Source organism: Pinus tabuliformis, chromosome 8, assembly GCF_031772625.1.
Source record: "Pinus tabuliformis cultivar Carrire ecotype Pingquan chromosome 8, CPIR1, whole genome shotgun sequence".
Classification (NCBI taxonomy): domain Eukaryota; kingdom Viridiplantae; phylum Streptophyta; class Pinopsida; order Pinales; family Pinaceae; genus Pinus; species Pinus tabuliformis.
In genome coordinates this window covers 1,774,733,674-1,774,753,739 of record NC_142294.1, presented here as the reverse complement: position 1 = coordinate 1,774,753,739, position 20,066 = coordinate 1,774,733,674, and the positions used below count along the sequence as shown (strand labels likewise).

The 20,066-nt window shown below is 37.4% G+C and overlaps 1 pseudogene; it reads left to right on the top strand.

The window, feature by feature from the left end:
• The window catches only part of LOC149243278 (CBL-interacting protein kinase 2-like), a 36,877-nt pseudogene extending 19,415 nt beyond the window's left edge, over window positions 1–17,462 (top strand).
• The last annotated feature ends 2,604 nt before the right edge of the window (window positions 17,463–20,066 follow it).

Genomic DNA, 20,066 nt, shown 5'->3' with positions numbered 1-20,066 from the left:
TCGTGTCCTTCCTTCTTACAATGAGTGCATGAAGGTTTATCTTTATTCACAGTGTTTGTTTTCTTCTCCTTCCATTTAAGTTTCTTCTTGCCTTTATTCTTGCTTTCAATAGGTTTGGATGATTTCCCAACATCTTGGGTTACATTTTTACCTCTAGCTTTTAGATGAGTTGCTTGAACCGATAAATCATTTAAGCTATTTGGATTAAACATAAGTATGGTATGCCTCAAATAACTATAAAGACCACCTATGTATTTCAACAATGTCTCTGGTGATTCCAATGATATGCCTAATGTTAAAGATTTTTTACGGAATTCCTGAGTATAACTTTGAACACTTTGACCTTTTAATTGATGTAGTGTTTGCCAACTCATCATTTCTTGTTGCATATAAGCCAAAGGATAAAATTGTTTTTTAATAGCAAAAACAAATTCATTCCTAGTTGAAATGATTTTACCATGCTTTTGGAGATCTTCTTGTGTGTTGCCTTCCCACCATACAAGTGCAGTTCCTCCAAGTCGAAGACTAGCAAGTTGGATATTCTTCCTTTCTGAAACAACTTTTTGCACCCTGCAATACACTTCAATTTGTCTTATCCAATTATCAAGCTTTTCAGCATTAATTTCTCCATCATAAATTGGCAAATCAAATTTTACATCTAATTTGATCAAAGAGGATTTCTTCTTTTTCTTCTTAAAAGGACTAGATTTATGAGAAGAAGAGGATGATGATGACGATGATGGTGACGATGGAGGAGATGGTGACGATGGAGGAGATGGTGGAGGAAGCATTCCTCCCTTTCCCTTATCTTCTTGATCTTTAGGTGATGAAGTGCCTTCATCTTTATTCTTCTTAAACTCGCGATACATCTCTTCCACCATTGCACGTATCGTCATGAATCTATCCAAGAATTGAGATTCTGATCCAAGTGGAGTTTCTTCTGCCATCCTTTGTGAAAAGACCCTTCCAATCTCTGGATTTGCCTCAACAAGCTCACCTTCACCTCGTCCAAACCTAAACCTAGTAAGCATTCAAATCTTCACACAAATTTGTCAAACCTTAAAAACCTTGTTACTCTTAAACCACTTGATCCGTTAATGAAAAAGGTATTATAGACTATTGGGTTGTGTTATTCTTTCCACGACTAGCCCACGTAGTGAACCAGGGGGGTTAGAGGGTGGGCGGAGCCCCCCTCTACGAGGTCTGGGGCAGCGCCCCAGGATTTTTTTTTTGACCCTATATTAGGTTGGGTGGACCTACCTATGGTTTTGTGCATGATTTTTGGTCCATGGTTTTGGACGCGATGGTTTTTGGTCCATGGTATTGGATGCTTCGACATTTATAAATATGTATTGTAACATTGAAAGGAACATAATGAAGAATCAAGTTGGTAGTCTCGGTTTTGGGATCCAGGCGAAAAATCTCTGTGTATATGTCTTTTATGTGTTATGCTCTCGCATTGTTTATTTTCTATGTTTTAGAATTCGTATGCAGGTAATTTCTGTATGGGGTTAAAACCTACATATACTATGTGTGAATTTGCTTATGTTACTTAGTGCAACGGATTGAAAATATTGCAAATAACATAAACACATAAACAATTTTAAAACACATTCAAACACATCAACACAGCCAAATTTAATAAAGGAGTTCACCAGACTTTCTGGCTACGTTTCCTGGTCCCTTAGCTTCCAGTGCTAACCTCTTTATTTTGTCTTCAAAATGTCGTTATGGGTATGAGCACGAAAACAAAGTCTCAAATGAGAAAATGGACCTTGCCATTGCATTCAACTTGAAATTTCGAGTCAAACGAGTATAAAATCGACCATATTTGGCCACTGTGACCTCTAAACCCCCTGGGATGGTCCAAAACCACCTTTGTCCCTGCAAAACCACCCTCTGTTTGGCAAAAACCACCTTGGCCTGTGCAAAACCACCTCAGACTGCGCGCTAGTGGTATGGCGGGTTTAGCACCTGCACTGTTTCTTAAAAAATTAGTTCGACTTTGTTTCAAGCCCAAATTGTTGACATGATGGCTAGCGAAGGTGTGTTAAAGTGTTGCATATATATATAATTTTGGAAGGTCGAGGGTTCGAAACCCCCACCCGACCATTCCGCCATTGGATACATTATACATTGGATATGAAATATATTACTCTGTTGTTCTGTTGGTTATACATGGTTTATATGGTATTAATATACCATATGTGGTTGATATTTTCGGTGAATGTGGGATATATGCGATAACATTAAATCAAAGGTCCGATGGTCGTGGGGTTGACCCCGACTGTCCGACCTTTTTCCAACATCCTTATCCGATACACAATAAATGTAAACTCATCACTTCCATTACCAAGGCCTGTGATAGCCCAACCGGTGAGCTAATTCTGGTGAAGTCGTTGCCACTCTAGGAGGTCAGGGGTTCAATCCTCCCTGATCCCCAAAATTTTGGAAATGAGGCCAAATTGGGCAAAATTCGGGCTGCCACGCATCAGCACTGGATTGGCCCATATGAACCAATCACAATTTGCCACGTCACCTCCTCTGCTGACATCATCCAGGACCCGTGGCTCATTCTCGGGTTGACATGTGTCCCTGTTGGCTCATTCCCACGTTGACACGTGTCCCTACTGACGTAGCCATTGACTTGGTTGACCATTGACTGTTGACCTGGTTGACCTTTGACTTTTGACTTTTTTGCCCTAATTCTCCATAAACTTTGACAGGCTCTAACTTCTCCATCTAGACTCGGATTTACGCACTGTTGGAATCGTGTCGATGAGAACTTCCACTTGATCCCACTTTCATCTGCATTTAAAGACTTTGATATGGAGGAAAAACTAGATCCATTTTGGATCAATATTGGTGGCCACCCACCTATTCCACTTGGACCCCCACCATTATTTCTTTCAGTTTTACAGTTTCCTTATTTGTAGCACAATTTACTATTTTTGGCAGTTTTTCGGGTCCTGAACTTCCGGAGCCGCTTTGAGGCCCTAAACGATGTTTTTCTGGAAAACTAGGACCAACATCGGTCATAGGTTGATGTTGGTTATTCAAAAGTTGTATTCCTAGAATAGATCTTTCTAACGAGGTATTATGTTCGTCAAACGAAGATCGTATGCCAAATGTATGAGGGTCAAATAGATGCAGACATCATAGATAAATGGTTAAATACGCTAGAATGATATTTTTCTATTCATGATTTTTCCAGCCGAAAAAAGATTACTTTTTTCTTCTCAAAGTCGCCCCCCACGTCAAGGACTGGTGGGAAACCTACAGTGAGAAGTGGATGAAAGTAAGACGTCACTTTTTTCAGCCGCACCCACTTGGAATTCGTTTTGGGATGCCATCCAGGAGGAGTAATACCCGATCAGGAGCTATGAGGATATATACAAAAAGTGGATAACGTTGCGGTAGGGAAGGGACCAAGATGTGCCAGATTTTACCAATGTTTTTCATACCCTTCGCACGAAGTTTGGTATCAAGGATTCTGAGAAACATTTGGTACTCAAGTACCACGACTTCCTACACAGGTACATCCAGAATGATATGGACTTCCTAGACATTTCCTCGCTCGGCACAACGTACCGATATGCCGTCAATATCGAGCAGAAGTTTAAATAGAAGAAGCGAGACTTTGGATCTGCGAATCCGAAGCAAGAGAAAGGTGCCCCCAAACCGCAAAACAAAGGACAAAGCCAAGGTGGGGTGGCCTAGGACAACCCTCCAAAGCCACAAGCAAAGAACAACACTGTGAAGCTGAAGAAGGACACAGGAAAATTGTGCGAGTTCCATAAGAGCTCCAATCACAACACAAGTGAGTGTCGTGCCAAGAAGTCACTGGTGGCCGAGCTGAAGGCTTCAGAATCAGTTGCATGTTCCGACTCTGAGTCAGAACGTGACAAGGGGAATGAGAAAGGGAAGCAGATTATCGATGCAGAGCCCAACATCGTCGTTGACACCATGAAGATCGAAAAGGAGGAACCCAAAGATCCAGAGGAGGAGGAACGCCTCTTCCACTCCCAGATGTGGGTAAAGGTTTCCTTGTTATAGTTCATTGTCAACAACGGGAGCCAAAAGAACCTCATTTCAGTAGAGGTCGTGAGGCAGCTGGGCTTACAGACCATAGTACTCCCACAACCATACACCATCGGGTGGCTTCACCAAGGACGGGATCTTCGAGTGATCTAGCAGTGTCGCCTTCCATACAACATCAAACCCTTCACGGATGAGGTATTATGTGACATTGCTCCCCTTGATGTTTGTGATGTATTATTAGACCAACCATACCTGTGGAAGTGACATGCTATGTATGAGTCAAGGCCTTGCGCTGTTATTGTTACTTTGGGAAATAAGTTGTACAGGATACCGGAGGTAGCACCACCTACCACCATCTCTTTGGTTACTGTAAAAAAATGCAGTAAGCTCATTTCCAAAACCGAGAAATTTGTTTTCCTAATGATACGTCCTTAGGGAAAGAAGAAGACAGTGGCCACGACCTCCAGAAAATGCCCCTCCGCATGACAACAATAGATGGACAAGGTCATGGAAGAGTACGAGGACATCTTCACCTCCCCTATAAGGATGCCTCTGCACTGTCACGTCAAGCACTCCATCGATCTGACCCCAGGTGCGTCATTGCCTAATGGACCAATCTATCGATGATCCGTTATGGAGAATGATGAAATCACGAGGCAGATTCAGGAGCTACTGCAAAAAGGTCACATCCGACCGAGTTCATCACCCTGTGGGAGCCCGATCATTTTGGTACAGAAGAAGGATGGGACTTGGAGACTATGTATTGGCTATCGAGCGCTGAACAAGATATTTATACGAAATAGGTACCCGATCCCATGGATTGATGACCTTCTAGACCAACTCAAGGGGGAAAAATATTTCAACAAGATCGACTTGAAGTCTGGATATCACTAGGTACTAATCGAACCCTCCGATGTGTGGAAAACTGCCTTCAAAGCCAACGAGGGCCTTTTCGAATGGTTGGTTATGCCTTTTAGGTTGACGAATGCTCCTGCAACCTTCATGAGGCTGATGGATGACATCTTGTGGTCATTCACCAACTCATTTATAGTGGTATACTCGGATGACATCCTGATCTTCAGCCGGAGTTGGGAAGAGCACTTCCACCACATTCGACAGGTTCTCCAAACACTGCGGCAACACAAGCTGTGTGCCAATTTGGAGAAATGTACTTTTGGCATGACCCAGGTTCAGTATCTGGGATACATTATTTATGAACGAGGGGTGCATGTGGATCTAGCCAAGATCCAAGTCATTCGTGATTGACCAGCCCCAACCACTCTGACATAGCTCCGCAACTTTCTGTGTCTTGCCAATTTCTACTGCAGGTTCATGTTGGGATTCTCTCATATCACTTGGCCCTTGAGTCAAGTCACCAAGGGAGGAGCGAAAGCAAAATTATTTTGGTATGAATCTCAACAGAAGGCATTCATAGACTTGAAACATTGCCTCTTCTCTGCACCAGTGCTCACTTTACCAGACTTGCAACAACCATTTTAGATCGCGACAGATGCCTTTGACTATGCTATTGGGGTAGTCGTTACTCAACGAGGGCATCCAGTGGCATATCACAGTGAGACACTTTCAGACATAGTCCAGAAGTATCCCACTTATGAGAAAGAGGTGTATTCCATTGTGCAAGCCTGCCGACAATGGAAGCATTACATTTTGGGGAAGGAAATGATCATCCACACAGACCAGTGACCCCTGCAGTTCATACAGAAGCAAGGGAAGTTGCAGAATGATCGTCATTTGAAGTGGTCCCCATACCTGCAACAGTTCCATTTGAATATCAATTATAAGAAGGGCAACACCAATAATATTACAGACTGGCTCAATCGACCACCGATCATGGCATTAACCAACATGCTCGACTCTTGTGGGCACGAGACTTCTGATTAGCCACTTCTCTACAAAAGCAACACAAAATTCGGCCACACATACTAGATGCTCTTGAAGGGTCAACAAGTTCCATATTTTCACCTCCAAGATGCTCTGTTATGCCACCTGGGACACCTTTATGTTCCTTGCGAGCGAGCCAAGCTGATTTGGGAAGAGCACTATAGTTAGGCCGCTGGGCATTTCGGGGTTGAGAAAATGATAGCAGTATTGCAAAAGTACTTCTATTGGCCGAATCTTCGATAGGATGTCAGCAAGTACATCATATCTTGCACTGCCTCCTCCATTTCCAAACCGACCATCAAGAAGCAAGGCCTCTATACTTTGCTGCCTACTACAAGTCGACCTTGGGAATCCATCTCCATGGATTACATGTTGGTCCTTCTACTAAGCATGGCAATGACTGTGTTTTTGTGGTCGTCGACAGATTCTCGAAGATGACCACTATGGCGACCTGCAAGAAGTATATCACAGCAGAAGCCACTACTAAACTCTTCTTTGAACGAGTATGGGTACACTTTGGATCCCATAGTCTATCATCTCAGATTGGGACAATAGGTTCCTTAGTACATTTTGGTCCAGTCCCTGGTCGATGGTGGACACCAAGCTTACTAAGTCCACAACTTTCCATCCCCAAACTGGTGACTAGACAAAGGTCTTCAACATGATGATCGTACACATTATGTGCATGTACAACTCAAAGCATCCACGCACATGGGATGAGAGCCTCCCCTATGTCCAGCACAACTAATAATAACCGGGATCTACATAGTTTGACTGGCCACAACCCTTTTTAGGTGTGCTTCGGATTCCAGCCACTATGTCCCATTGATGCGGCCATACCATTTGCAGCTACTTAGGTAGATTCGGCTCATGTCCAGTCGGAAGCCGATAAGGCAAACAACTTCATTGAGCACATCCAACATATCCGCTAGCAGGTCCATGACATTCTGGAGAAATCAAATACCATGTACAAGCAGCGACATGATCAACATCGGGTTCCATACAAGTTTCAGGTGGGCGACAAAGTCTGGTTGCATTTGCAGAAGGATGGCCTTATTTATGTTTTTTCAAAAGATATTATTTGTTTATCATAATAACTATTATAAAAATATAAATTATTTATCAACTATTTTAAAAGTTTATTAATAATATTATAAATCTAAGGCATTAATATTATAAATTTTTGGGATTAACATTATATGTCTAAAGGATTAACATTATAAAAGTAAAGGATCAAATCTTTGGGTTTTCATATTAATCGCTTAGGTTTATAGTATTAATCTCTTAGTTTTATAATATTAATCAAATAAAAAATGCATTTTTCTAATATTTTATATTTATAATATTAGATATATCTATCTATCTATCTATCTATCTATATATATATATAGATAACTACTAATATAATTAATATTAGTGTTACAATTTAAATATTATTAATGATTTTAATATTATTATGTTAATAACATTAAATATTAGTAATTTAAAAAAAATTAGTATTGTATTAAATATGTTTAAAACATGTATTAACCAAAAATTAAAACATGATTCAAGTGATTAAACATGATTATAAATTAAAATTGTATTAAATATGATTAAAACATATATTAAACATGATTAGAACATGTTTAAAATTAATAATCTATTAAACATATTTAAAACATGATTATTTTTAAACATAATTAATATTGTATTAAAGATATTATTAATATTTTTTATTAATAATATTATTATTAATAATGTTTTAAATATTATTATTTATGATAATGAATATTATAAAATTATGAGATACTAATTGTAAATTATTTATAAATTAATATAAAAAATATAAAATAAACTATTTATAAATTATCTGATTATAAACCTATTTTTAATAATATTTTGTTTTATATAATATGTATTAAAACCTAAAGCGTTTTTTTTTTAATATTTGTTAAAACCTAAGATTAACATAAATAAAATGAAATTATAAAAACTAATATTATAAAAATATAAAAATTTAAATTTATAAAAAACACATAAGGAAAAAACCTAAATAATATAGCATCTAAATCATGAAAATCATAAAACCCAAATATATATATATATATATATATATATATATATATATATATATTTATTTATTATTTTAATATTTAATAACATAAAATTAAAATGAAGCTGAGGAATTGATTTCTACTTAATAAACTGCACAATTTTTTTAGACGGGCTCTAGATGCTTTAAAAACTAACAATAGTGAAAAAAAAACATCTTAGTATTAGTCTTAAAATGACTAAGAAAGCTCAAAACTATTTAAATAATGAACTTGTTATTTTATTTATATATATAGATAGATATAGATATAGATATATATATATATATATATATATATATAACATAGAATTGTAAAAGCTAATCTAATTTTTTTTATTAGATATTTTTTTTTTTTTAAAGTGTGTTAGATTTTTTTTACAGTTTTTTTAATATTATGTTTTGGGCTATAATTCATATTTAAATATCTATTTTGTATTTAATTTACAAATTAAAAGGATTAATCTGCTTGTATCATTACTCATGAATAAAATAAATTTTACTAATGATATATTTTTTTTTATTCGTCAATATCTATTTATTGATTATATTCATGTTAGTTGTTTATATTCATATTCATTGATTATATTCATGTTTTTATATTTTTCATTGATTCAAATTACTTTTCACAATATGTACATCTTTATTGCAGAAAAATTATTTTAATTTTATTAGAACATTTTACATCGCATTGTATATGTATCTTTACTTTATGCAAATTGACATTTGCAATATCTACGGAAAAAATTAAAGGTTTTCATCATCATAGGTTGACGATATTTTAATTTAGGGTTTCATATAATCTTTTTTACTCTACAAAAGTGAGTGTTCATATTTTCAAATTTCTCACATGCAAAAAATACCTTGCTATTTAAAAGCAAAGAGAATTTGGATTTTGATTGATTGGGGTTTGAGTTAAGCTCTAGTAGATAAAACATAATGAAGGGGTGAAATTGATGGACACGCTAATGAAACTGACCTCTGTTATTTGGAATTGGACACGGGTTATCAATGTTTTGAAACTGATAATCATCTTATTCCAAAATACACATTTTCACTACCACGACAACTTATTCCAAAATACACATTTCCACTACCATGACAAATGTATGTGTAACGTTTTGTAGTCTTCTCATTCTCGTTAATCCTCATAAGTGTCAATTAACAAATGACATGGTAAATTTTTAATCAAACTTTATAAAAAAAATTAATTTAAACAAAGTTTAATCATATAACTTAGATATAAAAAAAGTTAATGATGCGAATTAAAACAATTAAAAGACACCTAATATTATTGCAATTTTTTATTATAAATTAAAATAATAACTTAAAAATACAAATAACAATAATATAAATACAAATATATATATATATATATATATATATATATATATATATATATATATATATAAAAGACTTCAGAACAATAAACATAGAGAACGTCTTCTATTACAATTGAGCTTCCACACTTTTATATTTTATATAATTAAAAATGGTTAAGAATGGTAAAGAAAGTTAGAGTTTTCTACTAGAAATGACCTTCCATATTTATTATTTTATATTAAATAAAATAAGTGTTAAGAATAATAAAGAAAGTTAATCTGGACCATGAATGAATGCATTATTAAGATAATCCCCATAAATTAGCGGAGAAGAAAAACTTTAGTCCACCAAAAGACTTGAAAATTTACCAAACTTGAAATGCCGGTTATTGCTGGATAAGTTCAAGTGAGAGCCAGAAGTTTTAACTGTAATAGAAAGAAAATAATGTGTAACGTCAGATTACAGGCTCAAGATCCAATACTAGGAGACGACGAAACTCTGAGGGGCCACCAACTGAATAAACGCCTTCTGCCGCCCGCGTTGATGAGAGAGTTGTTACTCTTTCTGTGGTACCTGTTATTTTCCCAACCACAAACTCTGGTGTCGACCTTACCGTTTCGTTCAACTATGATTTCTTTCCTGGCACTCCGTCGCGTTTGTGGATTTTAATAATTGAGCAGGAGCTGCAAGCTCTCCCACCTGCCTGCACCGCCGACGGATTCTATTTTCCTTCCTCTATCTCCTACCTGCAATGGACTTTGCCACGCCTTCCCCTACTGAGAATTTGACCAGAAGAACGAACAGAGAGTTGAAGCACCATGTGGTGATGTTCCCATTCATGGCTCAAGGCCACATAATCCCCTTCCTGGAGCTTGCAACGCTGCTTGCCAAACGAACCAGATTCACCATCACGATAGTCAACACGCCTTTCAACATCAAAAGACTCAGACCCGAGATCGATTCCACTGGCGAGACGGTCTGGCTATCCGCCTGGGCAACCAATAGACGGTTTGGCTATCCGCCTTAGAATTCGTTGGAGTCCACACAGAAGCTTCAACACCTTCTCATTGTTGGAGATCAGATGCACAACAAATTAAACAAAATACACAGCAGATAAATCAAGCACATAAAGACACAAGAATTAACGTGGTTCACCCAACCAATCTAGGCTACGTCCACACAACATAGGCATCGGCAATTTATTAATCAAACAGGAGATTACAAAATTCAATTCTCACAAACTCTCACCGTCATTCCAAACAATCCGAATGGTTGCCTGTTTTATAGCAAAGGAAATCTAACAACTTCATTAACTCACTTTCATCAAATATAGGAGGCATTAATCATCTGCCAACAACCTGGAGCTAATCTAGGAACTGATTCCTATTGTTGTCATCTACTGAGATTTTTCCTATCTTATGCAAAACAGAAAATCTCAACAATCTCCACCTTGACAAAAATTAGCCTGATGCCCTATTATTATTATTTTATCTTTTCTGCAAGCCAAGAGAAGCCAAACACCAACGTAGCTTCTCTAACAAAACTGGTTTCGTGAACATGTCTTCACAATTCTCCTTTGTATGCACCTTTTCAAGAGAGACTCCCCTTTCAGTGATAACCTATCTTACAAAATGGTACTTGATCGGTATATGCTTTGATTTACTATGATAGGCCGGATTCTTAGCCAAATGTATTGCACTTTGACTGTCACAAAGTAACCTGATGTTGTCCTGTAACCTACCAAACTCACCAAGCAAACCTTTCAACCAAACCGCCTCTTTGCAAGCATGCAAAGCAGCAATGTATTCTGCGTCAGTAGTGGATAAAGCGACAATGTTCTGTAGCTTTGACATCCAACTTATAGCTCCACCTGCAAGAGTAAAGACATACCCTGAAGTTGACCTTCTCTTATCCAAATCACCTGCAAAATCGGAATCAACAAATCCGCAAACAAATTCACTACTCTTATTGTAAGTGATACAATAACTACTTGTGCCTCTGAGATACCGAAGCACCCATTTCACTGCTGACCAGTGTTCTTTACCCGGATTTGCCATGTACCTGCTGACAACCCCAACTGCATGTGAAATATCTGGTCGCGTACACACCATCGCATACATTAAACACCCTACTACATTAGCATATGGAATTCGAGACATAAATTCCTTTTCTTCATCTGAATTAGGACATAAACTCGAAGAAAGCTTGAAATGGGAAGCAAGAGGGACTGACACAGGCTTCACGCTATTCATACCAAACCTCAAAAGTATTTTCTCAATATACTTTTGTTGTGATATCCATAGCTTACCATTGCTCCTGTCTCTGAAAATCTCCATGCCCAAAATCTGTCTTGCTGCTCCTAGATATTTCATATCGAATGTCCTTGCCATCTGAGCCTTCAACCTGTTGATTTCTTCTATGCTTTTGCTTGCTAAAAGCATATCGTCAACATACAATACTAAGATAATGAATATGCCATTTTTCAATTGTTTAAAATAAACACAATGATCATATTCACTTCTAACATATTTCTGACTCAACATGAAAGAATCAAACTTCTTATACCACTGCCGAGGCGACTGCTTCAGGCCATATAATGACTTCTTGAGCCTGCAGACAAATTTCTCATTGCAATGCTGAACAAACCCTTCCGGTTGTTCCATATATATTTTCTCATCTAAGTCTCCATGTAGAAATGCAGTCTTAACATCTAATTGCTGCAACTCTAAATCAAGCAAAGCCACCAATGCTAACACAATTCTAATTGAAACAATTTTAACCACTGGCGAAAAAATCTCATGAAAATCAATACCGGCTTTCTGAGAAAACCCTTTTGCAACCAGTCGCGCTTTGTACCTGTCTTCCGTATCATTCACACCCCGTTTCAGCTTGAAAACCCATTTACACCCCACAGTTTTCCTGCCTTTTGGAAGCTCAACCAGATCCCATGTGCCGTTCTTACCCAAGGCCATCATTTCGTCCTTCATGGCTGCTTTCCACTTATCACTCTTCGAACCTTCTATTGCTTCCTGATAGCACAGAGGTTCATCGTCATTAGCAGTAAATGCAACAGAAGTGACATAATCATCATACCTTCTCGGTGGCCATTTGATTCTTGTCGACCTCCTTAAGGATGTTTCTGGCGCTTCCTCGATTGGCTGACTACCATCTGTAGGAACTTCTTGCCGATCAGTATCTGAGACCTGTTCATGATCTAAACCTGAACCCTGTTCATGTTCTGATTCTGAAACTTGTTCATGACTAGTATCTGAACTATGGTCATCATGACTATCATTAGAAATGTTATCAAACTGAATGTGCTGAAAGTCAGATACATCATCCTGTTTCAATCTACTATCTACATCTAACTGTACAAGAGAGGATTCATTAAACTTTACATCTCTATTGATGATGATTTTGCGGGTAGTAGGATCCCACAATCTATATCCCTTTGTTCCAACACCATACCCAACAAAGATATACCTTTTAGACTTTGGATCTAATTTAGTTCGCTGATGTTTAGGCACTAGAGCATATGCATCACAACCAAACACTCTGAGTTTAGAATAGTCACAAGGGTGTCCTTTCCATACCTCTTGTGGAATCTTGCAGCCTATCGCCGTTGATGGAGATCAGTTTATCACATAACAAGCTGTTGCCACTGCTTCCGTCCACAACTCCTTTTGCAACCCGGCGTTACTCAGCATACTCCTTGCTCTCTCTAGAAGAGTCCTGTTCATGCGTTCAGCAACTCCATTCTGCTGAGGAGTATAAACCGTGGTCTTATGTCTCTCGATCCCTGCATCCTTGCAATAGCTGTCAAACTCCTTGGAAGTAAACTCACCACCATTGTCAGTTCTTAAACATTTTATTGTTCTACCAGTGTTGTTTTCTACCAGTGCTCTAAACTGCTTGAAAACTGAAAAAACATCAGACTTCCTTTTCAACATGTAGACCCACACCTTCCTAGAAAAGTCATCAATAAATGATACAAAATAAGACGAACCACCATATGAGGTTGTAGGGGCTGGACCCCACACATCTGAATGGATATAATCAAGTATGCCTTTACTAGTATGTTTGCCTGTTTTAAACTTTTGTTTACTTTGTTTTCCAAACAAACAATGCTTACAGAAATCTAACTTTCTAGACTTTAGATTTGGAAGTAACTTGCGATCAGCCAGAATTTTCAACCCTCTTTCACTCATATGCCCCAATCTTTGATGCCATAAGTGAATGGAACTACTGTCATGTTCAGACACCGTAGACACATAAGCTGACCCTGTACTTCCTTCTAACTGAAATAGATTTCCTACCTTCTTAGCTTTCATAACTAGTAAAATACCTTTGTAAATTTTCATTACTCCACCTTGAATTACAGTTTTATATCCATTTGAATCAAGTGCTCCTAATGAAATCAAAATTTTCCTTAAATCTGGTACATGCCTCACATCAGTTAATATTTTTGTTGTCCCATCAAACATTTGCAGTTGTATACTCCCAATTCCCACAATATTACATGTTACATCATTACCCATGTACACAACACCATCATCAATTGCTTTATATGTTTTAAACCATTCTTTATGGATACACATGTGGTTTGATGCACCGGAATCTAACAACCAATGTTGACCATGATTTGACACATTAACTGATAATACTTCATCACTCATACCTGAACCAGATGTCGAACCTGTATCTGTCGTATTTTCCTCCTTCTTCTCTGTCGAAGAATCTGCTTTTGAAGTTTGCTGCTGTCGTTTCCAACAGTCCTTCTTTAAATTCCCTGATTTGCCACAAAACCAACACTTTAGCTTACTCTTCTTCCCTTTCGACTTTGAACGTGAGTCGCTCGGCCTCTTGGAGTGTCTTTCTTTCGAACGACCTCTAACCATCATAGCTTATGATGTAGAGGTTTCGGAATGCGACCTTCTCCTTGTTTCTTTCGATAATAAGGATGCAACTACATCATCAAACTCAATAGTTTTTGATGAACTAAGACTTATAGAAGTAACAAAATGATCCCATGATTCGGGCAACGAGCACAATAAAGTAATAGCTTTATCCTCGGATTGAATTTTTACTTCTATACTTTGTAATTGCACAATAAGAGTATTAAAAGCATTTAAATGATCAGCAATCGATGTATCTTCCTTCATTCGCAAACTGTACAACTGTCGCTTCAGGAGAATCCTATTGGTTAAGGATTTGGTCATGTACAGTTTCTCCAGTTTCATCCACAAACCAGCAGCTGTTGTCTCCGACACGATATTAAACAGGACATCATCAGCTAGACACAGTCTAATAGCATTTATCGCTCTTTCATCCATCTCGGCCCACTCATTATCTGTGATGTTGTAAGGTTGTTTGGATTTGCCCAACAACGCCTTTGCCACACCATGTTGGACAAGCAAATCGTACATTTTCACCTTCCAGATCTCGAAATTATTCTTGCCATTAAACTTCTCAATTTCAAACTGGGCACTTTGAGTTTTCGCCATCTTGTATCAGCAAAAAACACAATAATCTCCAAAACCAACGTTTAAATACCAGCAATTTTAAAACAAAAAACTGCCTATGCCTTATAGCCTTGCTTTTAAAAAAAAACTTTGTTTTTGTTTTGTTGCTGTGCAGCTTACAGTACATTGGGCAACAAAAAAAAGTTCAATGAAATATAGATCCACTCCCACCTACTTCCATTGTTTTTCCATGTTATACAATGCGCAGGGAAAGATACTATTGTTTTTCCATGTTATACAACGCGCAGGGAAGAAACAATAAAACAGACATAGCAATCACCGAACATAAAAAAAATCCATATAAATCCTTTGGCGGAATCCATTGTATAGGATAGGATAGATTTCCAAATGCGTTCTGCTGTTTATTGCTTTCTTTTGATTAAAGCGGTATAGAATAGGTTTTAAAAAATATTTAAACAGCGTTATTTCAACCTTACATTAAGTGAAGACTCGCCCAACTGCAATAACCATTTGAAAAATTGCTATGCGCCCATACGGTCTCCACGCAATAGCGCTCCAGCAACACCAGGTAATTCAAACCTCCACGCACAGCAATCAATCGAATACCAACGTAAGTAATTGAATACCAACGCACCAATGTACAGGCCTCCACGCACAGTAATCAATCGAATACCAAAGCAATTAATTGAATACCCAACGTATCAACAGCAGTGCGCACCAGCACTGTTTCAGATCATAAAATCTGCGCACTGTTTCAGATCATAAAATCCTGTACGCAGCAATGTACAGGCACCACCCGCACCACCAGCAAACTCAGCAATCAGCAACGCTGGTTATACGCACCAGCAAACTCAGCAATCAGCAACGCTGGTTATACCTCCACGCAGGCGGACAGAAGTTCAACACAGCCAGCGCTCAACTGCGCTCCACCTTCAGTCTGGTCCAGCTGCCCCACGCCTCCAACTGCTCTGATACCACTTGTTGGAGATCAGATGCACAGCTAATATTACAAAATACACAGCAGATAAATCAAGCACATAAAGACACAGGAATTAACGTGGTTCACCCAACCAATCTGGGCTACGGCCACACAACATAGGCATTGGCAATTTATTAATCAAACAGGAGATTACAAAATTCAATTCTCACAAACTCTCACCCTCATTCCAAACAATCCGAATGGTTGCCTGTTTTATAGCAAAGGAAATCTAACAACTTCATTAACTCACTTTCATCAAATATAAGAGGCATTAATCATCTTCCAACAACCTGGAGCTAATCTAGGAACTGATTCCTATTGTTGTCATCTACTGAGATTTTGCCTATCTTATGCAAAACAGAAAATCTCAACACTCATGAATAGCGTTAGAATTCATAACCGCTATCATCGTAAAAATGAGAAACCAGAGTGCCGAGTGCTTTAAAAGGACACGCAGATGCTGAAGAAACTTTCTGTGTAGATTATAAACAACATGTTCTCCTTGCAGTAGCTGCTAAGAACATCGGTTGAGCGGGTAGATAAATTCAAATTCGAACATCGAATGAGCGGCTAAATAAATTCAAAATCAAATTTCAAATTAGACTGTCATTATTGCGTATATTGTATTGTATACCCTCGTATGGCCATGAGCCGCATTCTCGTCGGTATTGTATGGTCATGGAACAGTCACCGGAAATAATTTGGCCGCGTTATTTTTTTGCCGACAAACAGAAGAGACGAGAGCCCCATGCATAATGATCCGCAGATGCAGAGGTGTACTTCACATGACCCTACAGAGGAAAAAGTACTCTTAAAGACTAATAAAGGCCCTATAGCATGGGATTTATTGGTTGCCAAGGTCTGCGACTTTGGGCTCAGCGCACTGCCGGAGCAATTTAGACCGGACGGGCTTCTGCACACAGCGTGCGGCACACCGGCGTACGTGGCGCCGGAGGTCATAACGATGAAGGGCTACGACGGCGCCAAGGCCGACATCTGGTCATGTGGGATCATACTGTTTGTGCTCAGGGCGGGTTGCCTGCCGTTCCAGGACGGGAATGTTATGGCACTGTATAAGAAAATCAACAAGGGCGACTTCAAGTGCCCGCCCTGGTTCTCCTCCGACCTCCGGCGGCTCGTCTTCCGATTGCTGGACCACAATCCCCAGACAAGGATCACCCTTCCGCAGCTCAGGGAAGTCCCCTGGTTTCGGTTAGGCTTCAAAGCCCCACAAGCCAACAATGTCGAGTCGGCGTTCTTTGTTCCCAAGCCGGCCCTCTTCAACGCCTTCGACATAATCTCGCTGTCGTCGGCGTTCAATCTCTCCGGGATGTTCGAAGACAAGAACGTGAAGCAGGGGTTGTGGTTTACATCAATTCAACCAGCGTGGAGCATAATATCGAAGGTGGAGGAGATCGCCAAAGTGTTGAGATTCAACGTCAAGAAGACCGAGGACTGCAAGATCAAGCTCCAGGCTTCTGAGGTCGGGCTGAAGGGTCATTTGTCCATCCATGTCCAGATTTTTGAAATCACGCCCTCGCTTTTCCTAGTAGAGCTTCGCAAGACTCGGGGCGATACGGTGGAGTACAGTAAGTTGTGCAGCCAGGAGCTGAGACCTGGTCTCAAAGACATTATCTGGATTTGGGATGGTAACAGCCAATAGAATAACCGATATCGTTTGAGCTATGGTCTTATTATACAGGGATGGATGGTGTCTTGGACATTGCCTCGACATTTAAATGGGAATTTTCCGAATGATATGGTTCAAAACTCATTCTTCATTTACTGTAATTCGGACAGGTCCTTCGCACAAACAAAGTTTTCGAATCTTTCCATCAGAGAGATTCCCGTATGGTGGAGGTCCTTGGGACGGAAAAAATTAAACCTTAAATTGTTCGAATTTTCGAATCTTTCCATCTCTTGAAACTCAGATTCTATTAAAAAGCGATTCCCTGAAGGACATTGCCTTTCACATCTGTCTGTAGCCGATTCATATCTTCTGAAATTGACCTTCATTAACAGCACTTCCAGCAGATCGACCCGGCCGGGCCACTATTGAAACTCTTAGGATGGCTTCATTCTGGAAATGTTAACAGGCGTTGAGAGGAAGGAGACTTTGTGGGCGTGGGTAGCGAGAGCCTTCGAGAGCTCTGACAAGGATTTACGTGGAATAGCAAAAAGTAACGCTCTTTTTGGACATTTTTTTTTTTTTCAACCGAAGAAATGATGCTGGAGTAGTTTTCAGTCATGCGAGGAGTAGTTTTCAGTCATACATAAGAAATTTTTATGGTCTTTTCTCTGGAGTAGACTATGACTAAATCTCTCCACCTAAGCTGTAAAAAACTGTTCTCGCCCATCATTAGCCTCCTTATGAGAGAGAAATGTATTTTTGGGTCCGTGCATCATGCACCATATAAAGAGCATTGTACACAGTTACCATTCACTTAAAAGGTTTGAATTGCATACCATTACTGAATTATTCAAAATTATTAATGTCAAAACAGACAGTATGTTAATTAAAAGTTAAATTCCAAGAAAATGTTTGAAATTAAATTCCATGACAATGTTTGAATGGCATGGTATAACTTCATTATTAAAAATTATTAATAGAAATACAGGCGGTTAATTAAAAGTTAAATTTCATAAATTTCAATATTATTTTGCCTAATTTATAATCAGCATAAATCCATTTTAATTATTGATTTAACATGAGTTTAAAAGATCAAATTTCTTCACTTGCAAACTTCTTAAAAATACAAATTACAATGTGTAATTTTCAATTGTTTAAATTTTATTTTTAATACTATATATATATATATGTGAGACTAAAATAAAATATTTTATATAACATGTATTATTAATGTATTTTTAAGTATATATCAATATTAATTAGTATTAAAATATTATATTATATATAACATTAAAATATCTTTTTTTTAAACTATTTTTTTCTATAGATATCAACATAAATCAGTTAACATAGATCTTCAAATAATTTATTTAAATCTTTTGTTGAAATATTTTTGAAAAGTATAAGGTTTAATTGTGAGAGTCACACAATTTTTTTTAATTCTAATATTATTATTTTATTATAACTGATATTATTTTTCTATTTAGAATGTAATTTTTTTTTTTAAATGGACGGACTGACAAACTTACACATCCCCTCATACTAGGTTGTAAAATGAACCTCTCTACTCAATAAAATAATATAATATAATTATATTTTTTATTTTTATATAATTTAATGAATTAAAATATTTAACATAATATAACAATATCTCTTTCATACAAATGTAACTAGTATCTGTAAACATAATAATCTTTATTAACTATGTTAAAAATTATAAACCAAAATAAATCATCTTATTAGCTTTCTCTGTAAAAACTAAACTTTATATATATATAATTGTTGGACGCTAAGGTTTTTGTAGGAGCAAAATATTTTGTGTGATCAGATGGCCATTTGTCATTACATATGTTTCCCATTGAAGAACCATTGAATATCTAAAACATTCTTATTGATATATGAATGTTCTGTTTTTTTTTCTGAAAAACAAAAAATCCTATTGAATTTTGGAAATGGTCACAGCTATAAACACATTGCCCACATTGCCAAATGGTGTAGCATTAAAAGATGTCGACATCTTTATAGTAGATAGTAATATTCCTGAATGTGTCTCTAATCCTAAATTAACTAGGCTTTCTATTATTTTTTTGCAAAAGGAAAAATCACATCCATATCATCTAAAACTTTATCCAATCACATTACGAGTGGTTGGTATTGTGATCCTTCTGTAGAATGGTTGGTATTGTGGTCGTTATGTACCTATCATAGGTGAATAGATATTCAATTAATTTATGAAACATGGAAAGGATGTCAAACACTTCGGTAAAGAATTTTACAGCTACAACACCTTCGTAGCTCGGCTCCACTCCACCCCGTCTTCTCATCGTTCCTCCCCTCTAACGCTACCACATGAAATGAATTGAATTTGATTCACTTGAGTCGAACGATTTTTTATCCAATACGGAGGAATAAGGTTACTATATTTTGTTTTCCACATGTCGTACTCACATTTAAAAAAAAAATCAAATATTTCTAGAGACTTGTCTAATCATTATACATTTTTAGAGTTTTGAGTTGGAATTCAATTGATTTTTTTAAACGATTAAAATCGGTTTTTTAATATATGAATTTAACATCCCGCCACTTAAATTGGAGAGTTTATAACTTAAACTTGTGATCTCAACAATTTTTTATCAA